This window comes from Tympanuchus pallidicinctus, unplaced genomic scaffold (assembly GCF_026119805.1).
Source record: "Tympanuchus pallidicinctus isolate F22 unplaced genomic scaffold, pur_lepc_1.0 scaffold23, whole genome shotgun sequence".
NCBI classification, from domain to species: Eukaryota; Metazoa; Chordata; class Aves; order Galliformes; family Phasianidae; genus Tympanuchus; species Tympanuchus pallidicinctus.
Window position 1 is genome coordinate 8,472,677 of NW_026294740.1, and position 21,988 is coordinate 8,494,664.

Here is a 21,988-nt window from a genome sequence, read left to right on the forward strand (position 1 = left end):
GGTCTTAAATGAACAGCCGTTCATTCATTGGATGGAAAATGTCAATACATGTCTGCTTATAGGGCGATTTAAAAACTTTTCTTTGATGAAATGGAAGTGGGTAGAAGAATTAGAAGTTTTCAGGCTCATAAGTTTTTCAGAAAGCTGGGCTTTATGGCCTGGATGGTCTCCGTCTGTTCTACATTTCTTTGTTCTCACATTCCTGACTTCACCTGTTGCCAGTGGCATTATCACCGATACAAGTCAGGACAAGGATTAGATCAAAAGATGCACTGAGAACCAGAAGATGGCTCTGAGTGAGATTTGGAGCTCAGATTAGGAGATCTAAACACCTGCATGTCTTCCAGGTTTGTGTACAGCTAGCATGATACTGAAGGGTTCCCTCAGAGAGCAGCAGAGAGGTGTTTGTGGTCAGCGTGACGTCGGGCAGAGCTGTCTGATGAAGCCATACTACTTACTTTTCCGAGTGACACAGCCTAGAAATGCATGAATTTGCAGTATGGACCAGAGAAGGAAGATGTAATTCAGGAATTACGTCAAACCTCGTCATTCTGCGTTTTCCTGCTAGCCCTTAGAAATATCAAAATCCTGTGATTACTGACGCCTTTCTTGTTTAAAGCTTGAAACCAAACTTCATATACAGGTATCCTCTCCCTCTGTGCTCCATGACTTTGGGGTGTAGCCGTGCTTTTCACCAGCTCTCCCAGCTCAGCACACCAGCCTGTGTTTGCTCAGCTGCGGCAACTGCTCTGCCACTGCTGCCTGGGGAAGGGAAGGCAGTCACAAGAAAGCCCAGACTGCGAGCAATGTTTTATAGTTACCAAGTCTGATGAGCTCTAGCTCTCCCTTGAAAATTAAGAGATGTGATGCCTTCTCTGTAAAACTGATGGGAATTTGGAAGGTTCCTGGACAGCTCAGTGATCCGGGAGGTGTGGGCCAGGGAGCTAACTGTAAAACAAAGCGAAAATGTATATGGAAAGGAACAAAAGGCTGAGGGCCCACAGAGCTCTGTTCTCTGGCATGTCCTTCTGTCAGCTGCTGTCAGAAGTTTTAATTGTTTGCTAATACACATTTTATACCCTGTATTTTGGCTAGCACAAATGACTTTCTAAGAGAGAGGTCAGTTACTTGTGTTCCTGGCATCAGCTTGGTCTTCATGTCAGTCTGCCCCAGGAGGTTTTCAAAGTCATTGTGCTCTCCCTGCTCTCTATCAAGCCTGAATTTTCAGTTGGGGAAAAAAAAAACCAAACACATTTCTGTGAGCAAAGTCCAAACACTTACAGCTTTATTTACAGTTTAGTGACCATCTCCAGACATGCAGCTCATCATTCACAGTGCCTTGGGTGTGTTTCCACTTCCTAACTTAGTGAAGCTCTTTACAGTGTTATCAGCAGAAGAAATGAAAGAGCAGGATTGGAACTACCATTGAAGTCAATGGCAAAGCTCCCACGGACTTCAGTGGACCAGCATTTTACTCAGTACTTTATACAAGGAGCTCAAAGCACATTGTTGCATGGGCAGCTTTGTGGGCTCTGGCAGTACCTGAGGTACTTTTCCTTTGCTGATAAAATGCAGGTCAGTCTTTGTCACTTGTGTCACTATTTTCTGTCTTCAGGCCTCTGCTTTCTCTATGGCTCTTGGATATTATTTTGCTTCCTTCTAGCTCTGGATCTGAAGGATGTCTGTGGACTTTCCCATGGCTACAAAAGAGGATTGGGATTTGAATTCATAGATTGGGTCAGAGTTGAAAGCTATAGGCCAGCTGAGCCAGCAGGTCACTGAGAATTAACAAATTATACAGTTAATAGAAGAAATGGAAGGATCCTTCTGTTCCCTCCACACAACAGCTTTCTTTGCCCTCCACCCAGTTAAGTTGTGAAATTCTGGGCAGATTGTATGTACATACGCCCACCATGCCTGCTATATAAAGATCCACATACGCAACACCCTGCATGAGCATGTACCTCACATGGTACACAGGTTTGGTAATATTTCCAGCAATTAATCTCCCTGTTTCTGAGTTTGTACAGATTTCTGTCTAATCTCCAGGAAGATTATTTCTTTCTCTATCCTGAGTGCCAGTGATATGCAAAGGCCAAATTGCACAGCGCGCTGCCCTTTGGGAACAGACTCCTGCTTAAAAGCCTTCCAGATCTTGGCTATCACAGGAGACTATATTTGGAAGGATGGGAAAGCAACATGAGAGGCACATGGAGCAAAAGCTATGAGCATCAGCAGTTTACTACAAGTAAACAGTTTCACTTCTCTAGCTGTTGTGTTCACTGGTCTTGTAAATAGGATCTGACTACAGTAAGATAACAAAGCAGGAGGCCTAAACCTGTCTTCTGTCACAGTTTTGTTACAAACTGCCAGTAGGCTCGTGTCAGCCATTCTGTTTCATCCTACCGTGATCCACCTTTGCAGTGTTTACGTTGCCCTGCACAGTCTTTTGCTTTGCTGGAGGAGGAAAGTCACCAGTCTCACTCCTTGATCTTGCAGGGATGTGCAAAAGGAGGACTTAGTTGTCTGGGCTCAGGAGTGTTACAAATTGCTCCACACCTGTCCTCTGGTTTTGGAGAACAGGGTGCTTCTGTCTGTGTTTTGTTATTCTGGTCATTGCGAGGCAGGCAGCTCTGGCTGTGGTTTCTCCTGTCCTGTTCAGAAGAGAGCTGTGTTATCTGGAAACTGACGGTGCACGCTCTTGTCCAATAACATCTGCTCTCCCTGAATAATTGTGGATGTTTCCACTTCTCCACTCATCCCTCTAAGCACCTTGCAGTCATAAATCGTGATGCTGGAGCAAATGGAGTCATGCTTAGGGAATGATCTCCCCTCTGAAGGTGAATCCTGATACCTGACGTATGAGAAGACCAGGCACATGCTAAAAATTCCTTGCTAATTTAAGTTGCTAGTTCATCAAAAACATCCTCCCAAACATGCACAGGATGTATTAAGTTATGGTGTAGTAAGCGATCAGCTTGTCGTACTGACATTTCTGCTCCTTGCCTGGACTTCATTATCTTTCTCAAGAAATCAGATCTGTTAATATCACCCAGCCATAAATTTGTGTAACTGGAAACCTCTCCCCAGGCAGACAAACATATGAGGACAACTGAGCATTGCTGTTCTCTGAAGGCTGGTATATAAATACATACAGGCCAGGCTAACACCATCTCTTCCCTGTCTGAGGTCCAATGAAGTCTTAGCTTTCAGATCTTTCTTTTTTTTTTCCCTCCTATTTGAGCTTTGGCCCAGTCACATTTTTGCATGGGCACACAGCGAGTTATGAATTGGATTATCTTTTGGGCTATCAGATGAGGAGATTTAACTGTGCGTAAGTCACCTCGTGGTGTCGCCTTGCCATTTATGGTTCTACTTGTAAGAGCTCCGAGATGTTCATCCAGCAGCAGGGGAGGTTCCAGCTGTGTCAGAATGCAGTCCCTGTGCATGCTGTTGCTTTGGTGACTTACAGACCAGAAATGAGAATTACTTAGAAGTGAAACTTTTGGTGTGTTGAATCACCCAAGCAGGTAGATGCCACTAATGGTAAAGCCTCTCACGTTCCCTAAGTTGTCTGCTCAAGTTCTTGAGGGCCCTGAGCAGCACAGTAGCTGAGAATCTATGACTGGCTTTTTGATGTGGTGTCAGTAGGAAAGGAGAGCAGAGTCACTCCATGTGGTGTGTGGCTGGCAGCTGCTTAGGATGAGGAAGGATCTGAGCTGATCTCCTGCTGATGTTATCATGGGCCAAGATTTTCTTGCAGTCGATGAAATGTGTAGCAGAGCTTCTTATAGTGCAGTAATTTGCTACAGTCACTATTGTTATCTTTAAAATGCAGTGCAGTGGGGAATCATTTACCTGGTACCATTTGCCCTTGGACTTTTTAAGAGGCTAATTTTGGGGCCTGGTTTCAAAATGTTGAGGTGAATTTTGATGTTTGCTATACCTGTTGTTAAGGAAAATCTATATAAACTGCCTCCTGTGTTTTGCAGAGATCATGGCAGTCCATATTCTATCTGGTTTCATACTCAGGCATTATCGCACACGATTGTCTCTTATTTGCAATCTTGGCTCATTAAAGTGGTTATTTGATAAGGTGGGTTATCGTCTTACCTTGAGGGATCTCTCCTGGGCTGATATGTTGGCACTGTGGACAGAGCAGTGAATACACTCAGGAGATGGAAGTGCCCCTTCCCAGCATCACAGGTCTGGTGTGCTCCCACAGGCACAAGTGTTGGGGATATCCCAGAGCAATGGCAGTGCTGCTGAGCAGGGCTGTCCTGGGAGCACTGCAGGGCAAGTACTTGCATGGGAACTCCTGTCCCATCACGTTCTCTGCCTGCTGGAGAAACCTGCCTATAATCCTGCCCAGCACTCTGAACAGTGTTTTCCACACAAGTCTGTCTTGGAGATTAATTAGTAGCATAGAGCATAAGTATTTGTGGAGTTAGATAAAGAGCTATTTGTGGGGAGGGCAGCAGAAGCAGTCCCCATGAGCACAGGGCTGTTGCAGGGTGTGCAGCATGGCTGCTGCAGGAGGGCAGGAATGCAGCATTGCAGCCTCTTCCTGAGATCCCCCATGCAGCAGAGTGATGGCAAAGCACTGCCTGCTCCTCCCTGGTGATAGAAAGACAGGTTAAATAATTAATAATTATCTAAGTCTCAGTGTGACTGCTAAATAATTTTCAGTTCAACATTATGTAAATTTAAAGTGATTTTTTTTTTTAATTTAACTGGTCATGCATAATAAAATACCTGTGGTGATTAATTTTTCACCCTCAGAGTTTAATTAAGAGCATTCAGGATGTTTGGGCTGATATGCTGTCCTATAATCACAGCCCAAGATGCTAGAAAATCACTGCCTGCCTTTCAGATCAGATGGTGATGCTTTGGGGGAGGGAGCCTTACTCACAGGGACTCACCCAATCTGTCCTCATCAGGAAGGCTCTTTGGTCCTTGAGACACTGAAATGATATATACTGATTAGTAACATATGCAATTGTGTGCTTTTTGTGTCTAAAACTAAGGAATAATGTCACTCCTGTGTAAGTTGTTGGTGTAAAAACAGTATGGTTCTTGGAGTAAATAGCATTGGTTTGCATTAACCTAATCCACCTTAAAAGAAAGCAACCAAACTGTCCAAAGGAATAAAGTAAATGGTATCAAGTCACATTTTATTTCAGAATAAATATGTCCAGGTGAGGCATTTTACAGGAGTAACTGTTGTGTGTGAGTGCACAACCCTCAGCTCGGGCACCCCTGTGCTTTGCAGTGAGGGCAGCACAGGGCAGTGGTGATTATGATTATTATAATTGCTGCTTTTGCAGAGACGTCAGAGCTCCTCCAAAACCCTGTGAGTCCAGCAGCAGGGATGCAGTTTTCATAGCATGGAGCAGAATTAGCAGTGTGTTGATATCCTGGGAATAAAATTGTTGGGAAAGTGTATCCTGTAGGGCTGTTCCTGGGATGTAAAGTTCTCCTTTTGGTTTCTCTTGGTGTCTTTCATGTGCCTGGGCTGTGCTCACCTCCAGCTTTGCCCACAGGTTAGTGCAAGTCTGCAGGATGTGTTGGTGCACAGGATGGACCCTGACTCATGGGGAAAGCATGTTTGGAAAACGTTGCTGTGCTCCTACAAATCCTTGTTCTGCTTTTCTGTGAGAATTTTTTTTTTTCCATTTTAAATAAATTAAGAGTTTAGTAATAAAAGGTAATGCTGAAAGGAAATGATGCAGGTGGGCCCTATAGAATTTCATACTGTATGTGTGAACAGAAACCTTTTTCAGGAGAGTCAGCTGGGTTTGGAAAAGAAAGGAGGTGGGAAGCAGTCTCCCTGATGCCCAGAAGGTCAGAATAGAAGAGCCACCTTGCTGAGCCTGCACAGCTACTCTTGCTATTCTGGACTTACAAAACAGAAGAGGATGCTGCTCTGCAGTACACATTCTCAAATCCTGCTATTTTAATCCAGAACCAATTGTGTCTTTGTTCCAATTCTGCTGTAATCTGGGAAGGAATTCAGTGACAGTTCTGCTTTAAATTCACACCCTGTGCTAACCCCAGTTAACTGACAATGATAGGCAATTTCAGTTTTTTCTTTCATTTTCACTGCTGTAAATCCAGAATAACACTGATGAAATAAGCCAGTAGTTTTCAGTAATAGCAAAAACTAAAGTCATTTCAAAGGAATGACTGGATTTTATCATGTGAACCTGGCCCACAGTGTTTGAGAAGGTCTGAGTTAAGCAGACTGAATCACCCCTCAGCTGCAGCACCTTTGGCAGCACTGCAGTGGGCAGCAGCTCTCACTGCAGTGTCAGGAAGAACTGAGCATCACGGCAGTGATTGGCATCTAATTTAGCAGCTGGAGCAGGATCTAGGTGGGTTCTTGCATTAAGGAATTGCTTCTGGAGGCTGGGAAGGTTGGTGCTTCTCACTGTGCTGCATGAGGTTGGCACCCAGCTCCTTGAGCTTCTTTGTGGCTGGGGAATGCAGGCTCCATCCCAGGGGCATCTGAGGACTGGGTGCTGTGAGTGGCACAGGGAGCTCATGTCTTCTTCTGACATTAAAGGAAATGCAGGGATATGAGCATACACTCAAGCATCTTGCTTAAATGTGGGCACTGCAAATGACTTTAGGCATACCCTAATTTTTTCTCAAAACTGAGAAACGGTTTAATCCTCCTTGGAAATCCATCAAAGGCTTGTGGTTTGTGCTGGAGAAAATGGCCAACTGCTAGATGGATGTCTTCTGTAAGAATGTGATTTTCTCTGCTGTGTTCCTGGTGGCTGATTCCTACATTGTGTGAGTTTGGATGTCAGTGCATAATAGAGCGTGGGGTTTTTCGTGCTGGAGTGGCTGTGAGCAGTGCTCCCATCCCCAGCCATCACCCCAGCAACGCAACAAAACCTGGGCTTTTACATCCCAACCCTGTAGCTGGGTGGAATCGCGGCTGATGGAGATGGTTGAACCACAGGAGGAATGAATTTGGCATTCTCCTGTTAGGAAGAGGTCTGCTTGTAGCTCCATAGCTGTAGTGTTCCCAGGGGCAGTGGGGCTCCAGCTGCATGCCGTGCTGCACAGCCACCTCCCGTTCAGGCCCTGTGCTTCCCCGCAGCTCAGACCCCACCAGCTCTGCCTTTCCCTGGCGTTTGGCTCCTCCCCAAGGAAAGTTCTTAGTTTCAACACTTGTGATCTTTAAATCCTCGATATAGATTCTGGCTTTGATGCTTGCTGATTTATTGCTCTCTGAAGCACCACGTCGATTCCTGCAGCCTCTCGCAGAGCCACCTCCTCTCCCATGCAGGCAACGCACAGCAGCACAGAGGAAAGGACGGAGGCTGTGAGTTCTCTCTGGCAGCACACCCTCTGCAGCCTGTTTGCAGGCAACAGCTTCTGAGATTTTAATTCCTATTGTTGACTTTCCGGTCCCTTTCTTCAGCTTTTTAAATTTCCCTTTATTGTTTCAGCCTGTCTGCAAATATATTTGTTTTTCTTCCAAAAAGCCTTCACTTGCTCAATTAGCAGGAGAGCTCTTTGTAGAGCTCTGTAGCTCTGTCTTGGCATCGCTAAGTGCTCCTGGAGCGCTGGCTCCTCCCCAGAGAGGATTTACCCCTGCAATCCTCGAGCTGGGTATTGCCGCGCTCCTGCTGCAATATTGCTCTGCGGTGTCTTGCAGAAAAGCAGCTTCTGTGGCAGAGAGGTTTAAGTGTGTTGCCACAAATCAGGGTAATCCATACTGTCTCAGGATAAGATCTTAACTGCAATTTTGCTCCCTGCCCTGTTGGGTCAATAGTGCGTTTTCCCCACACATGGGCTCTTTCACCATCCAGATTTTTTATTGGCTTTTGTCTTGCCTAATGGCGTTGCCGCTTTGTTTAGAGCAGAGGTTACGAGGATACAAGTCGGACCTCTCGCACGCTGGGAAGCGGAGTGGCTGCCGCCTGCTGTAACCCCGGCAAACCCCGAGCGGTTTGAGTGCCAGCCCAGCAGCGCTCAGCCCGGTCCGGGCAGGCGGCAGCCAGCGAGACCCGAGCGCAGCCCGCACTGCTGCCTGCGAGCCATCGCTGCCCGCCCCGTGCCGGCCCCGGGCGCCCGAGGCTGCGCTCCCTGCAGGCGGCTTCCCCGCATTGCCTCCTTCCCCCGAGAACCCGGGGAGCAAACCTTGCCCGAGCAGCTGCACAGGCTTCTGCCATTAAATCTGAGTTCGGTCTTTGCCCGGACACAGGATAAAGATTTTTTCCTTTCGGGGATTGTGGCGCTTTGGGTTGCTGTTTTCCCTACTTTTGCAGTCTGTTGAAGCTGTGAGTTCTCCTTTACCAGGCGAGGGCTAAAGCCTTGAAGAAAACTCTTTACAGTGCTGCTTACAAAATCTTCATGGAGTTCAGGGGCTGTTTCAGCAAGTCATTCCCAAACAGTTCTCCGCTGTATATTGGCTCTCCGTGGTTCCTCACCTACTCTTCATGCTACGGTGTGAGCCTGGGCTGGGCTGGCAGACTCTCAGCATCCCAGTCTGATTAGCCACCATGTGTGACTGAACACTGTGATTCTGTGAGTGCCCTGAGCACAGGTAAATATTAGGACAGCTTCCGGAGCCCCGCAGCCTTGCTGACCTGCCTTGGACTAAAGGTTGGGCAGGACTCACTTTGCTTTCTTGAGGCAGAAATGGCACTGGAAGCTGCTGCACCCATCTCTTTCCTAAAGCCCATCTCCTTCAAGATCCTGTGGGCTCCTTTGAAGCCTCTGCCCCATGTGGGTGGGAAAGCTCGTGGGCTTGTTCCTGGCACGGGGCTGACATTTGCCCTTGCTGGAGCTGGGAGCTGTAGGAGCTGGTTATTTGCTTTGTGTGATTGATCACATCTCTACGGCACATAGCACTGTGCTGCAAAATGGCTCTTTTATGTGTCACACTGACTCACAGTGTGACCTGATGTAAATGTAAGGGTGTATTTAACAACTGAAATTTACAGAGAACTGTGTTACTTTTCTTTTCTTGGAGCAAAGGTAGCTGATGGAATGGGGCACAGTGCCCTGCAGGGCACATGGGGACCCTCATAATGGCTGTGGAAGCTGTGCCATTAGTTGCAGGAGCACTCCTCACTTGCCTCCATGCCTCACCCTTCAAAATCTGGGTGACTTATTGCTAGGAATTGGGTATCTAAACTGGATCCGACCCTGCATCTCCCTTTTCCCACCTGCCTTTTTCTATTTTGCTTTTATACAAGGTTTGCCTTTTACTTCATTCAGCACCCAGCACAAAGTGAGGTCTTTGCACTCTCAGTGGAGTCATTGGGCACTTGCTAAGCTAATATTAACCCTGGGACTGTGGAACAGAGAAACATGCCACGTCTGGCATGGCTGCAGCTGCAGAAATGGAGGTACCAGAGGGTGGGCTTTATCCCATCAACACCTCCCTATCACTGCTGAAGTGAAGCTACCCTTACAGGTCAACACTGAAACATATCACTGCTACACACAGCCCACTTGCTAGCAACAAATGCCGCAGTGAAAGACGCCCTTTAATTAATGCACTTCATAACAAATCATCTGAAAATGGATCTGTGCTTGGGGCAGGCACTCCTGTATGTGCTGTGGGGCTGCCTGTGTGAGCGAGGCACCTTTAGTGCATCATTTGCAGGGTTGGATCCTGAGCATTTGTGTCTGGATGACAAAAGTTGGTTTCTGGATGTGAAGTCTCAGACCGCAGACTCAGTGTATCAGATGTGAAGAAACTGGTGCCTTGCACACCAAAGCTGTTTCTGAGAAGATCTGAGCTGCAGAATGATGCTGGCTGGGCTTGGATGTGAGCTGACACACTCTTGAATGATTCCCATGAAACCAGCACGGAAATGTGCAAGAACTGCAGGCTGGCAGTGGTGAGCAGGTGAGGTGTACTTGAGCTCCTTTCCCATCATGAGAGAAGGGAAAAATGATCTTGTGCTCAAATCTTGAGTTAAAATGAATTCACAACTGTCTCAGGAAACTGAAAACAGCCTTGCCTGGAGTGGTGAGCGACATGCCTTGCTCTGCACAGGATTTAGTGCTTCTCTTAGCACCAGTAAAATCTAGCTGCACGCACCTCGGGCAGAGCCAAGGCACAGCACTTGGCACCCGTATTTGTCAGTGCTGTTACCCTGAGTCCTGCCTGGGGCTGGGCTGTAGAAAACAGATGATCCATCATCTTCTGCTGTTTGTCCAGCTCTGCTGACTGCAGTGAAATGCTTTTGTTTTGCCAGGGAAGCCCTGTTTCACGCACAGGCCAATCCCACGACCCCTGAGGATGTCGGCACCGATGGGAATGCATTGCAGCCCTCCCCAGCTGCACTCCCTGTGCACCTCAGACGGTACGTTGCCCCTTTCTGTTCTTTAACAAACATCACAACTGAGAACTCTGCTGTACAGATGTGGTAACTCCATATGACTCCTGTGCATGAAACAGCCCCAAATCCCCTGGTGCAGCTCCTATCCCATGGTGAGTCCCAGCCATGCAGAATGCCTCACTCAGCACTCACTGCTGTCAGGCCATTGCCGTTCCTTTCAGCAGGTACAGGTGTGACCTTGCCCATGAGAACTGGACCAGCACATGGATCCATAGGCTGTGAGTTGCCACTGGGGACTGGGAGTGTCACCACAGCAGAGAGAACAGCTAATTTCAGTGTAAGAGTTATGTAGAAAAACTGTGGAGAAGCAGTGTTAGTTTGAGATTGATCAGAACCATCTTTTATTTCAGTGTTTTCTTGAAGAGGAAAAAAAAGCCAAAAAACTTCAAACCCTGTTAAAGGAAATCATATTTTAGTTTGAAGCAAAATTTCATGTTAGTTTGGAATGCTCTTTTAGTTTTCTACCTTTTTTTATTTGAAAAGTCAAAGTTTCATTTTGACACAGAAAATTGAAATGTTTTGTTTTGCAAATGTCAGAGCAAAATAGCTCAACCTCTTGGTAATTTCTCCCCCCCCTCCTCCCCCTTTTTTTTTTTTTAAACCAGAGCCAGCGCTGTAAATCCCATCCTGGTGGTCTCTTGTCACACCTTGCCCCTGGGATGAGGGTCTGTGAGAGGATGCTGGAGCCCTGATCCTTGCAGAGCAGTAACTGCATTGCAGGCTGTGCTGAGCCCTGGAAATTTGGGCTGGAAGGGCTGTTTGAGACTCTGTTCAGAGACACCTGCAAGGTAAGGGCACTGTGCAGAGGGCTCTGAAAGCAGTGGGTGGTGTGCACTGACCTCAGGCACTCCTCAGCCTGGTCAGGATGAACATGTGTGGGAGCAAGCGAGGTGTTGTCTGTCTGCTTGCTTATTTTGCCAATAATGAGTTATAAACATACTTCAGTATGACATTCAGAAGGGCTGGAAGGGACTTTTGTCTCAGTTTGGGGAGCAGTTTGGGGAAAGCCTGCCAAGCAGTAAGCCAGAAAGTTGGAGTTTCCAAAGGGCAGTATAGAGAAGCAGCTGTACACGTTGGAGTCAGTCACAGCACCACTTATTTGTCTGCATCTCAGTGGTGAGGGTTAATGGGGATGAGGATGTGTCAGCCCTATGCCAGGTACCAGATTTCAGCCTACAGCAGCACCAGCTTTGGCAGCTTTACCACAAATTTTGTTACAGTTGTTTTTGAAAGCTCTGGTTCCCCAAATCCTGTAATTATGTGCAAGTTTCAGCATTCTTTAAAATTGAAGGTAAATTGTCGACTCTTTGATTGTATGGAATAGCCTGAAAACAACCAAGAAGTTTCGAAAGAAAAAGAGACAAGTCGAGGAAACCTGAAATTACTTGTCTTTGAATTCTAAAGATTTGTAAGGCAAACTCATGATTTTGTGGCCCAGAACAGGCCTGGTAAATGCTTGGTATTGGCAATACTGTGTTTATTTTCCATGCTTGGATTTCTGCATGGCTTTATACACTTTATGAAAAATACAGTATTTTATTTTATTTTTAAAAGGAAGCAGATAGCTCTGCTGGATGATCTCCAAACCAGACTGTAACATACAATAAAAATTCTATAGTGCACTGTAGCAGACTACAAAAGCATAAGATGTTACTTTACCAGCACAAAAACCAGGCACGTTACAGAGGAAGAGAATTATATGACGTATTGCTTGTATTTATGGCCAAAAGAAAAGGAAAAAAATATATACTGCATGTATATGCTGCATAGAGAAATTACAGAACAAAATTTAATTAGATCTTTATAAATGAAAGCCACATACGCGGATTTATGATATATTTATTTCTCAGCCTTTGGAAGGATGGCTGCCCTCGCTTTGAAAACCAATCATTTGCAGACATGAGGTCTGTAATTCAGGAACGGACACAACCAGAGGTTTGTGGATTTGAGTGTGGCAAATGCCAGTCCCAACATATCTCTGTTTCAGAGGCAAATGTTGGAATTCCCAGTGGAGATGGTGAGGAGGCTCGCTGCAAAATGCGTCTGTAGCAAACTTTTTTCCCAAGGTGTGTAATTATAAAGATTAAGTTGCTTGTTCTGTTAATTAAGAAACAACACTATTGCAACATGTAGTTAAGACTGAAGAGAAAACGTATGGTTTTTATAGGGTACATCCAAACTTTCCCTTCCCTAAAGGGAATGCTTCATGTGATGTTTGCAAAAAGTATCATGAGTGAGGACTAAAAGCAACTGGAACGCACGCCTTGCTCATGTGCAACAGGGATCTCATGGCTGGATCAGGACCTAGCTAAGCATGCATATTAAAGACTAGGTGGTGGCGCCTTTACTCACACTAATGAAGTGTCAGTCTTCCTGAATCATGCTGGTACACCACAGACTTCCACTTCTTTGCCTTGCTGCTGAGAGCAAGTTGCAGGCCTGGTTTTCTCTGCTTCCCTAAGCAGCTTTGGAGGTTGATGACTAAATGACTCCTGAGAATAGGAATTCAGGCATGATTTCTTGATGTGGTTTGACCTGCATTATAGTTTTCTGCTGCTGGAAGAGGAAGATCGTGTTCTTCCATCTGCCTCCCAGCTTCCAGCTGTGTGGGTTCTGATGTAAAGCCTTCAGCTTCTGCATGGACACCTTGGCTGCTGAGCACCGTGCAGCACGTGCTCTCCTGATAGCACTTCTTCCTTTGTGCACAGTCTCAGAGTTGCTTCCAGGTGCCACAGAGTTGTGCAGGAAATAAGGATACAGGTACTAGCCACTGAGCAATCAGGAGTGTTACCTGGAAAGCCTTGTGCAAAGTGCTGGAGGAAGGTGGTGGGAGAGGGTGAGGCTGGGCATCAGGCTTTCCTTTTACATCTCTGAACTGAAACAACTTCAAAAGAATGTCTGTTCCATTTATAGAAATAGGGGCTCATCTAGAGAGAAAACACGAGCTGCTAGAGTTTTTAGCCACATCTAAATGAGGATAAAATTAGATTTCAGACATTAAAGTAGGACCCATAAAGAACTAAGTGCAGCAGGAGTCTGGCTGCAGGGTGCAGTCTGCTGCTGACCAAAGAAGACAGCAACAACTGATTCTGTCTTCAGAGAAAGAAATTCATGGTCGTAACTGGTTTAGCATCTGCCATAGGGAATAAAAAAGGGTCAGTAGTTTAGTTCTGCATCTCATCCCAAAGGCAGGTCTATTTCACTTCCTGTGAGGATTGTTTTGTGTCTCTTACTATGGAGCCTTTGCATTATGTGGCCCAGCTCTCCTAAGCGGGGAGGGGTTGGATGAGGCAGCTCTCCTGGAGCAAGACTGGCAGTAGATGATGGCTCCATCTCTGTGATACTGAAAACAGACATCAAGGTGCTTTTCACTAACACATTCTGTCAGTGCTAGAGAGTTGTCATGTGGGGAGCAAACGCTGAGTGAAGCATAGGAAGTATTTACAATTTGCTGCCGTGAAAGGAGACAAGATAAATCAATAGGAACTAAATTAGCACAGCTAGAGCAGTCCTCACACCTACATTGGAAACTCTGTTAAAATCCATGGCCTAGAATTTGCAGGAGGGATTATATGCATTTTAGAGTGAGCTAATGTAAGTGACACCCACTTCTCAAACTGTCTGAAAACACTGCCAGAATGAGCTGCCAAAGAGCAGAGATGTAGTCAGTATTTGCTGGCTGTCAGTGGCCTCAGATAAATGCACTGGGAGGGGAATAGTGGAGGAGTCAATCAAAAGATAACACTGAGTAGAGCTCAGTTGCATAACATGACAAGAAGTCAATTTTAACTAAAGCAGAGCATATGTCTCTGTATGTGGGCATCGTTAGAGGCATGATGGCCCAATGGGAGTCCAGAGAGAGAGATGTGGGAGCAGCACGCAGGAACAAGATGTGACGAATACCTGGTGTGATCGGGATGGTTGTGCTATCGTGCTGCTCTTGGCTGCCCTTTTTCATTCAGCTGAAACGATATCTTTCCTTTTGGGCTTTTGCTGAACTTTGCAGATTTATGGCAGCGTCCCACAGATGCGCTGTGGCACAAGAGAACTTGCTAAAAGTCAGGTTGGTGGTTAGACTTGCAGAAATCTGTTTATTGGTGAGGTGAGTGTAGTGCTTTCAGGAAGCACCCAACCTGTGTGTGCAGTCAATTGGGTCTTTTGTAGCACAGAGCAGGCTCAAGTCTCCCAGGGTCACACATACAGTGTAGGATCGATCCTTGTGTATGTAAATCAAGTATTTCCAAAGTCCAACAGTTGCTGCTTGCAGGCTGGCTGCCAGACATCCAGGAATCCTGGGTGAGTGTTCAGAGCCCTCTACTTCTGCCAGGCAAAACTAGTAGGAGAAAAAAAAAAATGTATCCAGGAAAGACTGAACACATGGCAGCTCTGTGCAAAAGAAATACCACTGTTAGTACATTCGTTCCTGGTTCCCTGACTCTTTCAGAGCAGTTTCAGCAGAATGTCCTGCTTTTCTGGTAGTGACAGCAGTAAAGTGCTGGCAGGAGCCCCCTGGGAGGGGGAAGGAGAGTGTCTGTCGTTGAAGTGCTGTGGGCTTCAGGGGAAGAAGGGCTGGATGGGGGCTGGCTGCACAGCAGAGGAGTTCTCAGCTCTGCCCTTTTCCAGAGCTCCACAGAACTGGGTGCACGCAGGCTCTGTGCTTTGGGAGGGACAAAGATTTCAGTCACTTACCCAGTGCCTGCCAGAGGAACTGCAGGGATGAACTAGTCTGGTCCTGCACCGGTTTGGCAGCTTTCCATGGAAGATCATGGGCTTCACAGGGGAGCAGAAAGGCACCAAAAAGCAGAAAGAGCAGGGGGTTCTGCCAGTCCTGCTGGGACGCTTCAGTTCCATTTACATTTCTGAAGTGTTTTGAGCCCTTCACGTGGGAGATGCTATAGAAACACAAGGCATGAATAGCATGGAATATACCATAAAAACCGAGCAATGTAAAACATGTGTAGTCTAAGCAGCAAGAGGATTCTGTTCATGCTCTTTGCAATTGTTTGGGTCTTAAGTATGCATTAAATTGCAGCAACTAAAGGCTATAGAGTACAGACCATAAACTTGCATTCCATTGCAAAACCATCAGGGCAGAGATGTGACCGACATTAATAAACAGAAGAAGTGATTTTAGGAGTCTCTGTTTTGATGAGAAGAATTTCAGAATTGCTTTTCAAAGGTCGGCTGCACAGCATTTTCAGAATATGAGGCGCCAGGATTGCTCTTCTCTTTTGAAAACCCCCTGATGTTTCTTGTGCATGGAGGGAGGGGGGGATTTCTTTTCACAATGGGATATTTGGGCACTGTGGTAATGGGAACTAGGCGAAACTCAGAAGGACTTCCATGCTTAATCACAGCTTATCTTCTGCAAAGTAGAAAGGAGGATACCAGATCTTCTTTTTAGCTTTCAGAGATTCACAGTAAAAAACTTCTACACTGATCACAGGGAAAGAAAGGTCCATCCCTCCTTATCTTTTCTGCCTTTCTTACAAGAACTGGGAGTGGCCTGTGGTCAGGTTGGCTGTGCTGCCTTCTGGGATGTGTGCATGCTGGAAATGGGCTGTGGCTGGCGGTGCCAAGTGGATGCTTGGACCACGTGCCACCCAGACAGACCTTGTTTGTGCAGAGCAAGGACTAGAAGGTGGAAGATGGGCTTGAAAGGTTACTCTGGAGAAATGCTGGTAGGAAAGCTTGTCACGTCCAGTGCTTATCCATGGGGTGTTTGTCACAATTGGACTGTTCTGATGTGCAAAGTCCCACTCAACCATTCTGGGGAACCTGGGGGTTGAATGGGAAACAAGGATGAGTGCTGCTCAGGTGAAGTCTTTAGAGTTATGCATAAAAATGACTGATAGATTTAACACGGAACAGATTTTCTTTTCTGCCCCATGCAGTGCGTTGGCCTTGAGAGAGGAGGAAGGACCATGCAGGGCTGAAATCAATAGCACTGGGTCATGCAATCCTGGGGCAATGTTAGACCTTCATCACGTTGACTCTGGTGACAGTGCCTGTAAGTGTCTGAGAAACAGATGCTGCAAAAACCAAAAAGAGCTGATTTGCCACCCTAGCAGAAGAGCCTTTTGGGGATGGAGAGCCAGAGGATAGCAAGAAGCAGGGAGTGCAGAAAAAGAGTACAGAAGGTGCAGAAAAGTCCAAGACGTGCCCAGGTGCTGGGCTCAGAGCCGGCCATGGGGAGCACAGGGCTGGGTGTTGGTGGCAGGAATCACACAGAGCTCCACTGCATGCACAGCCTGGGAATGGACAGGGACCAAGCTTTGTGTTAAAGAAATGCACGTTGTGCACTGCAGAGAGAAAGGTGGTGTGAGGAATGTCAGCCTCATGCCTCATTTCATCAAGGACAGAAACCTTCAGAAAGGCAGCGGACTTCATTAGGACTAGAAAACATTTATTAGGCAGTTCTGGATTCCCAGGGATATTTGCTGGCTTTTCAAACAGATCCAGTACAGACTGAGGAGCATCAAAACACAAAGGAGATGTGAAGGGCTCGAAGCAGACCTCCCAGCACTGTGCCCAGCTGCTGCTGGGTGCCCTCAGACCTGGTGCAGCTCCAGCACCCCAAGCCCTCTCCTTGGCACTAAGCGAGGTCACTTCTGCTGCTGCACCCCTGCCTGTTATTAATGGCACGCCTGGTGCCAAATAGGATCTTTTCCATTCTTAATCTATGATTAACAAGGTTGTTAAAGTTGTTCTTAGCTCTGCCAAAACCAAACAGAATTTTATATTGGGCTACATATTGGGCAAAGGCTGTGTTTGAAGTAGTCTTTAATCTTAGCATTAGTCTCCAGTATTAACTCATATGTAAACAGTCACGTTTTATCAGCTCAGCTACAGGGTAATTTATTTGTTAGTCTAATTTTAGTAACTTGTAGGTAATTCAGTATGATTTGAAATAGGTTATATAGGAGTGAACAGATCTAATTTTCCACTGGCAATGCAGGTGAAGCAGTCCCCTGATGCTGCCAAAGCCCTTGCCTGTTTTCTGAATGGTTTCACTGATTTTAGAAAAGTTATTCCAAATGTGTGAAAAAGCAGAATTCCTATGTGAGGCTTTGCAGGGCTAAGGCCTGCCACTGTGTTTTCTGGTAGTGGTGTTTGACATTGCAGTACATTTTTTTTAATTGTAGCATCTGTTTTTTACCATGCTGTGCAATTAGATTTAGGACAGATCTGTGACTCCTGAACATTTTGCTGAAAGTTACCATATCACAATGGAAGAGAGAAGCAGTATTTTCCTTTTAACTGCAGGGTAATTATGCTGTCCCCATCTCTGGGGCAGATGTTGGAGTTTCAGTGCCATTGCTGTCTGTTAGCTCTTTCATGCAGTTGAACCACAGTCTTCTACCAGCCTCATTTCATGGGCATTCCCAGGTGAGGACAGTCCCTGTGAATACAGATACTGAATTAGATTTGCCTTTGCTGTAGGACTTGATTTTTCCTGTTGGAAAAATTGTTCTATGCTGGAAATTGAAAGAAGTTGCCATGTGAAATCTGAAGAAGTGCAGAATATGAAACTGTTTCCCTTTGCACAAAGACATTTCAAGATGATTTCTGAATGGACATGAATGTAGTTTTATTGCTGCTTGGCACTAACAGCTAAAGTAGGTTACAAGAGAAAAGGAGCTGAAAGGCAGTCATCTTTTGTAAAGTTGAACTCCGTCCAGCAGGAATATTTTACAAATCAGGTCTTTCCTCTCCTTACACACCTGGGATTTCCAGGTGATTTTGGTGGGAGCAGTGGATTCTTGACAGCCTGCTGTGAAGGAGTGCAGCTCTGGTTCCCATTCCTGCTGCTGGTGTGACTTTTTAGAGTTTATTTCCAAGTGGCCTGACTCTGCGTGCCTTAACTCCCATTTAAGAGGCAGCCTTATTGTGCTGTGGGGGAGCTGCACCCAAAAGTGCCGATCTTTTGTTTTTCTATTGGGAAATTCAGCCTGAATTAATGCCAAAGCAAGCTTAAAAATTTCCCGTTTTTTTTGCCCAGCATCTTGCATGCTCGAGTACTGGTCATACCCAGATCAGCAATTTCCCCTCAGGGGATCAGAGTTGTGTGATCTGAAGCAGGAATGCCTCAATTTGTGTAGAATTGATCTAACTTGGAACTCTGCAGTATTTATAGCAGCTGGCCTGGCTACTTGGTCATGCACATCCCAGTCCTTTACAGAAGCAATCTTTATAGAAAACATTCCCCTCTGCCTTTTTTTTTTTTTTTTCCCCAGCTAAAGGTATTTCATTACCTGCCAGACTTTCACGTCTGTATTTGGGCAGGATTTGTGTTAAAAATGCTCTGAAATCATAACCAAACGGCTCTCAGCTTGGATTGTGTGTTTGGGAAATCTGGATACCAGGGCGGGAAAGACCAATATGAAAAGAATAATGAGACTCAATCGACTGTGAAATCCTTCTAGAACAGGTGTAATTGTGATCGTAAACATTCACAGGATATTTTACCACCAGCTTTAATCCCTGCAGAGAGGAATATTGAGGGGTAGGAGAACAAATGTGAAAGTAACTTCAAAGACTGAGTTAAAAGGTGAGGAACACAAACCTCAGGTCCCACCATGAAGCAGTGAGGGCAGCTGAGCAGAAAGGGCTCTGTGGTTCCTTTGGTCCGTCACAGTGCCCCAAGTCAGTGTGTCTGTGGCCCCATGAGAGGTCCTTAGGGTGCTGATGACCACAGGCAGCCCACTGATCACAAACCGAAGGACAGGAAGAAAATGAAGACCAGGACATTTGGCTGTGGGAAGGGCTGCTGGAGGAGTTGGCAGAGAGTTGGAGCAGCTCTCTGCAGAGAGAGGCACTAAGAAAATAGGTGAACAAGGTCGTGTTTCCTCGTGCCTTGTGAGGGGCACAGAGTTTTCCTTTAATGAATGCACAGGAAATGTAAAGCAGGGAAGGGTCTGAGAACTGCACGAGGAAGTTTGATATGGCTTGAAAGTTCTTCCTGTGCTGAGAGACCGCCTCAGAAGTAAAATGCCATTTATGTTCCACTGGAGCCTGGACTTGCACAGTTCCCTGTAAAGACCTCTTTGCTGGGTGAATTTTTCCCACTGCAATTAAGGAAACAAAACTCATTGGTGACTCCAAAGAGGGAAAACGAGGAGCGATAAAGACAAACATGTAGGAAGTGCTATAGAGCGATAAGGAAGCTGGAATGGTAAATCAAAGCCTAAAGAGGAAGGATACGAAGGGGCACAGAAGTATAAATCTTTCTGAGCTGAGCAGGGAGCTGCTGGAGCCTTTAGAGGGATGCGAGTGGAAGGTGGTGAGTGAGTGGGGCTGCTGAACGAATTCCTTGAGTTGGGAAGCAGGGGAGAGCAGCTAAAGGTCACATACTGCAAGGAGGACAGGGAATCTGTTTTTCCGTGTGCAGAGAGAGAGAAGGCATTTTGTTTAGAAGTTTTATGTGTGTAACCCAAGCAGACAGCTGGGAAATTAAAACTACTAAAATTGACAAGTCACCAATTTTAGATTAATTGCAACCTACAATTCCTGGAGTTGGTTTCTGGCCTCAGTGTTTGAGAGTTCCCTGGGAGAGTGCTGGTATCTGAGGAGGGAGACACAGAAAGCATCGTCTCCTTATTTAAAAAATGGAGTAAAGCAACAGGAGACAAAAAATGTACATTTGGCAAGTTGTAGAGAAGATAGAGTAAATATTACTAAAAGCAAGCACTGGGCAACATTTCAGAGCCATCTGATAGGCAGGGAAGTGGCCTTTGATACCCTGTGGTCTTACTTCTGAAATGTGTGCATTGGACAGGCTGAAGGATCGCTGGTGGAGCTCGGTGCTCACACAGCCCCAACCACCACAGAGCTGCAGCTCTGGAGAGCTGTGCAGACTTCCTGCAGATCAGAGCTGGCTGTGGCACTGCCTGGGGCTGCGCAGCTCCCTTGGAGCAACTTGCACACCGGCTTCCAGTGAATACAGCAGTGGTACTGTGATTTTTTAAATGCCCTCGGAACTCAAAGGAAACAACCTGCAGTGTTTGACATCCACTCCATGCTACTTGTCGCCAGCAGTAGCTGAGGTAGATGTCGGTTGCCAGCTTTGCCATGCTGATGCTTCCAGTTGCCCTGACCTGCCGTGCTGACAGTTGGGGTTTAATCAGGAGTCAGCTCTGTACTCAAGTCCTTTGGTAAGGTCTTGTCTCATGAACAGCAGGTTTGAGCCTTCAGACACGCTTTCTCCCACAGCCAGCATACGTGGTGAGATCTCATCCTGTAGAGGCTGTGCTGGTGGCAGAAGTGAAGGCAGGCCTTTCTCAGATTATTTTAGCTAAACCAGTGATTTCCAGACTTTTTTTTCCTACTTATGGAAGTCTGAATGTTTCACATTGGGGGCCTGAACTCTTTTTACAAGAAGCTATTCTTATTTACTATGTTGCTGCTCATGTAAATTCTTTGGTGCATTTTGCAGACCTTTAGAAAGAGGCTGTATGCCTAAAGGGACCCCATAGAACCCCCCCCTGTTTAATGAAGCTGTTGATGCTCATGGCCTTTTATTTTCATAAGCTGTGTGACAGTGAAGACAAGCAAAGACAGAAGGATGCAGAGCTGCAAGCTCTTCTCACCTTCAAGAAATTAGGAATACTTTTTATTTGGACGAGAATTTCAATAGAATTCCCAGCACTGATGTCCCACAAGGCTCCTCTTGTGAGGTGTCACGTTGCCCAGGAGACAGACTGAGCAACTGAGAAATTCTGCAAGTTTTTGAAAAAGAGATTTATATATAAATGTGTTACGGGAAAAAAAATACCTCTGCTCATACACATGGTAATTCTTCTGTCTTACTTTGTTTACTATCTTTCTTTCTTTCTTGTTTTCAGAGATTTAAAGGAATTTAATTAAAAAGGCCGTTTAACTACCTTCTTTTTTCCAGATAACAAACACTAAAATAAAATGAAGTGAAATATTGGAGAGCCTGCTTTTATACCCCTTTTAAAACTGAACACAAAAGCCAAGTGAGATCATCGGGTTTATTAGGCAAGATATTTCCAGTAAAGATGGGGAAGCACTCCTGCCACCATACAAGGAACTGCTCAGCCTCCGTCTGGAAAGTCACAGCCAGTTCCCATCATCTGTCTTTGGGAAGGAGAAATCCGAAGCAGGACTCAGAAGACGACTGGACTGTGAGGGACACAGAAGTGGCTGTGTGGGATGTTCAGTGTGGCAGAGCTGAAGAGAGGGCGCTGGCTTCTGTAGACACAGCAGAAAGAAGAAGGTTACATAAATGACAGTAAATCTTTGGACGACAGAGTGACTATAAACTGGCATGGAAAACACTGACGCTGGAAATGAGGGTTCTGGGCCTTGAAGCAACCAGGTTCTGCAAGACCTTGCATCAGGAGAGCAGAGCCAGGTCCTGTTGCATAACCCACACACGAACAGGTTGGCATGTGATGCTGTGAAAGTGGAATCTGGCTGCAGTGATCATCTCCAGTCCCATGTGCTCCTAGAATACCAATAATTTCTTCCACTGGCCCTGCAATTCCACAGGCAGCTGTCTAGCTGTGATCTTCCAGAGAGCCAAAGTAAGCTTTATTATTTAGGTTTTAGCTCAGCTACAATACATTATTTAGAAAAAGTCCTGCTGTGCT

General features: G+C 45.9%; 2 long non-coding RNA genes across 9 annotated transcripts in view; one reads left to right on the plus strand and one right to left on the minus strand.

The window, feature by feature from the left end:
- LOC128083303 (uncharacterized) overlaps nucleotides 1–21,988 on the plus strand; it is a 75,256-nt gene that overhangs the window by 34,642 nt on the left and 18,626 nt on the right. The window contains exons 3-6 of the long non-coding RNA XR_008208026.1: nucleotides 10,230–10,337; nucleotides 10,979–11,161; nucleotides 12,361–12,439; nucleotides 21,271–21,922. This is a non-coding gene — a long non-coding RNA (uncharacterized LOC128083303). The remainder of the gene's footprint in view (nucleotides 1–10,229; nucleotides 10,338–10,978; nucleotides 11,162–12,360; nucleotides 12,440–21,270; nucleotides 21,923–21,988) is intronic.
- The window catches only part of LOC128083302 (uncharacterized), a 47,613-nt gene continuing 46,978 nt past the window's right edge, over nucleotides 21,354–21,988 (minus strand). For all 8 annotated transcript variants that reach the window (XR_008208022.1, XR_008208021.1, XR_008208020.1 and 5 more), the window contains one exon: nucleotides 21,354–21,587. This is a non-coding gene — a long non-coding RNA (uncharacterized LOC128083302). The remainder of the gene's footprint in view (nucleotides 21,588–21,988) is intronic.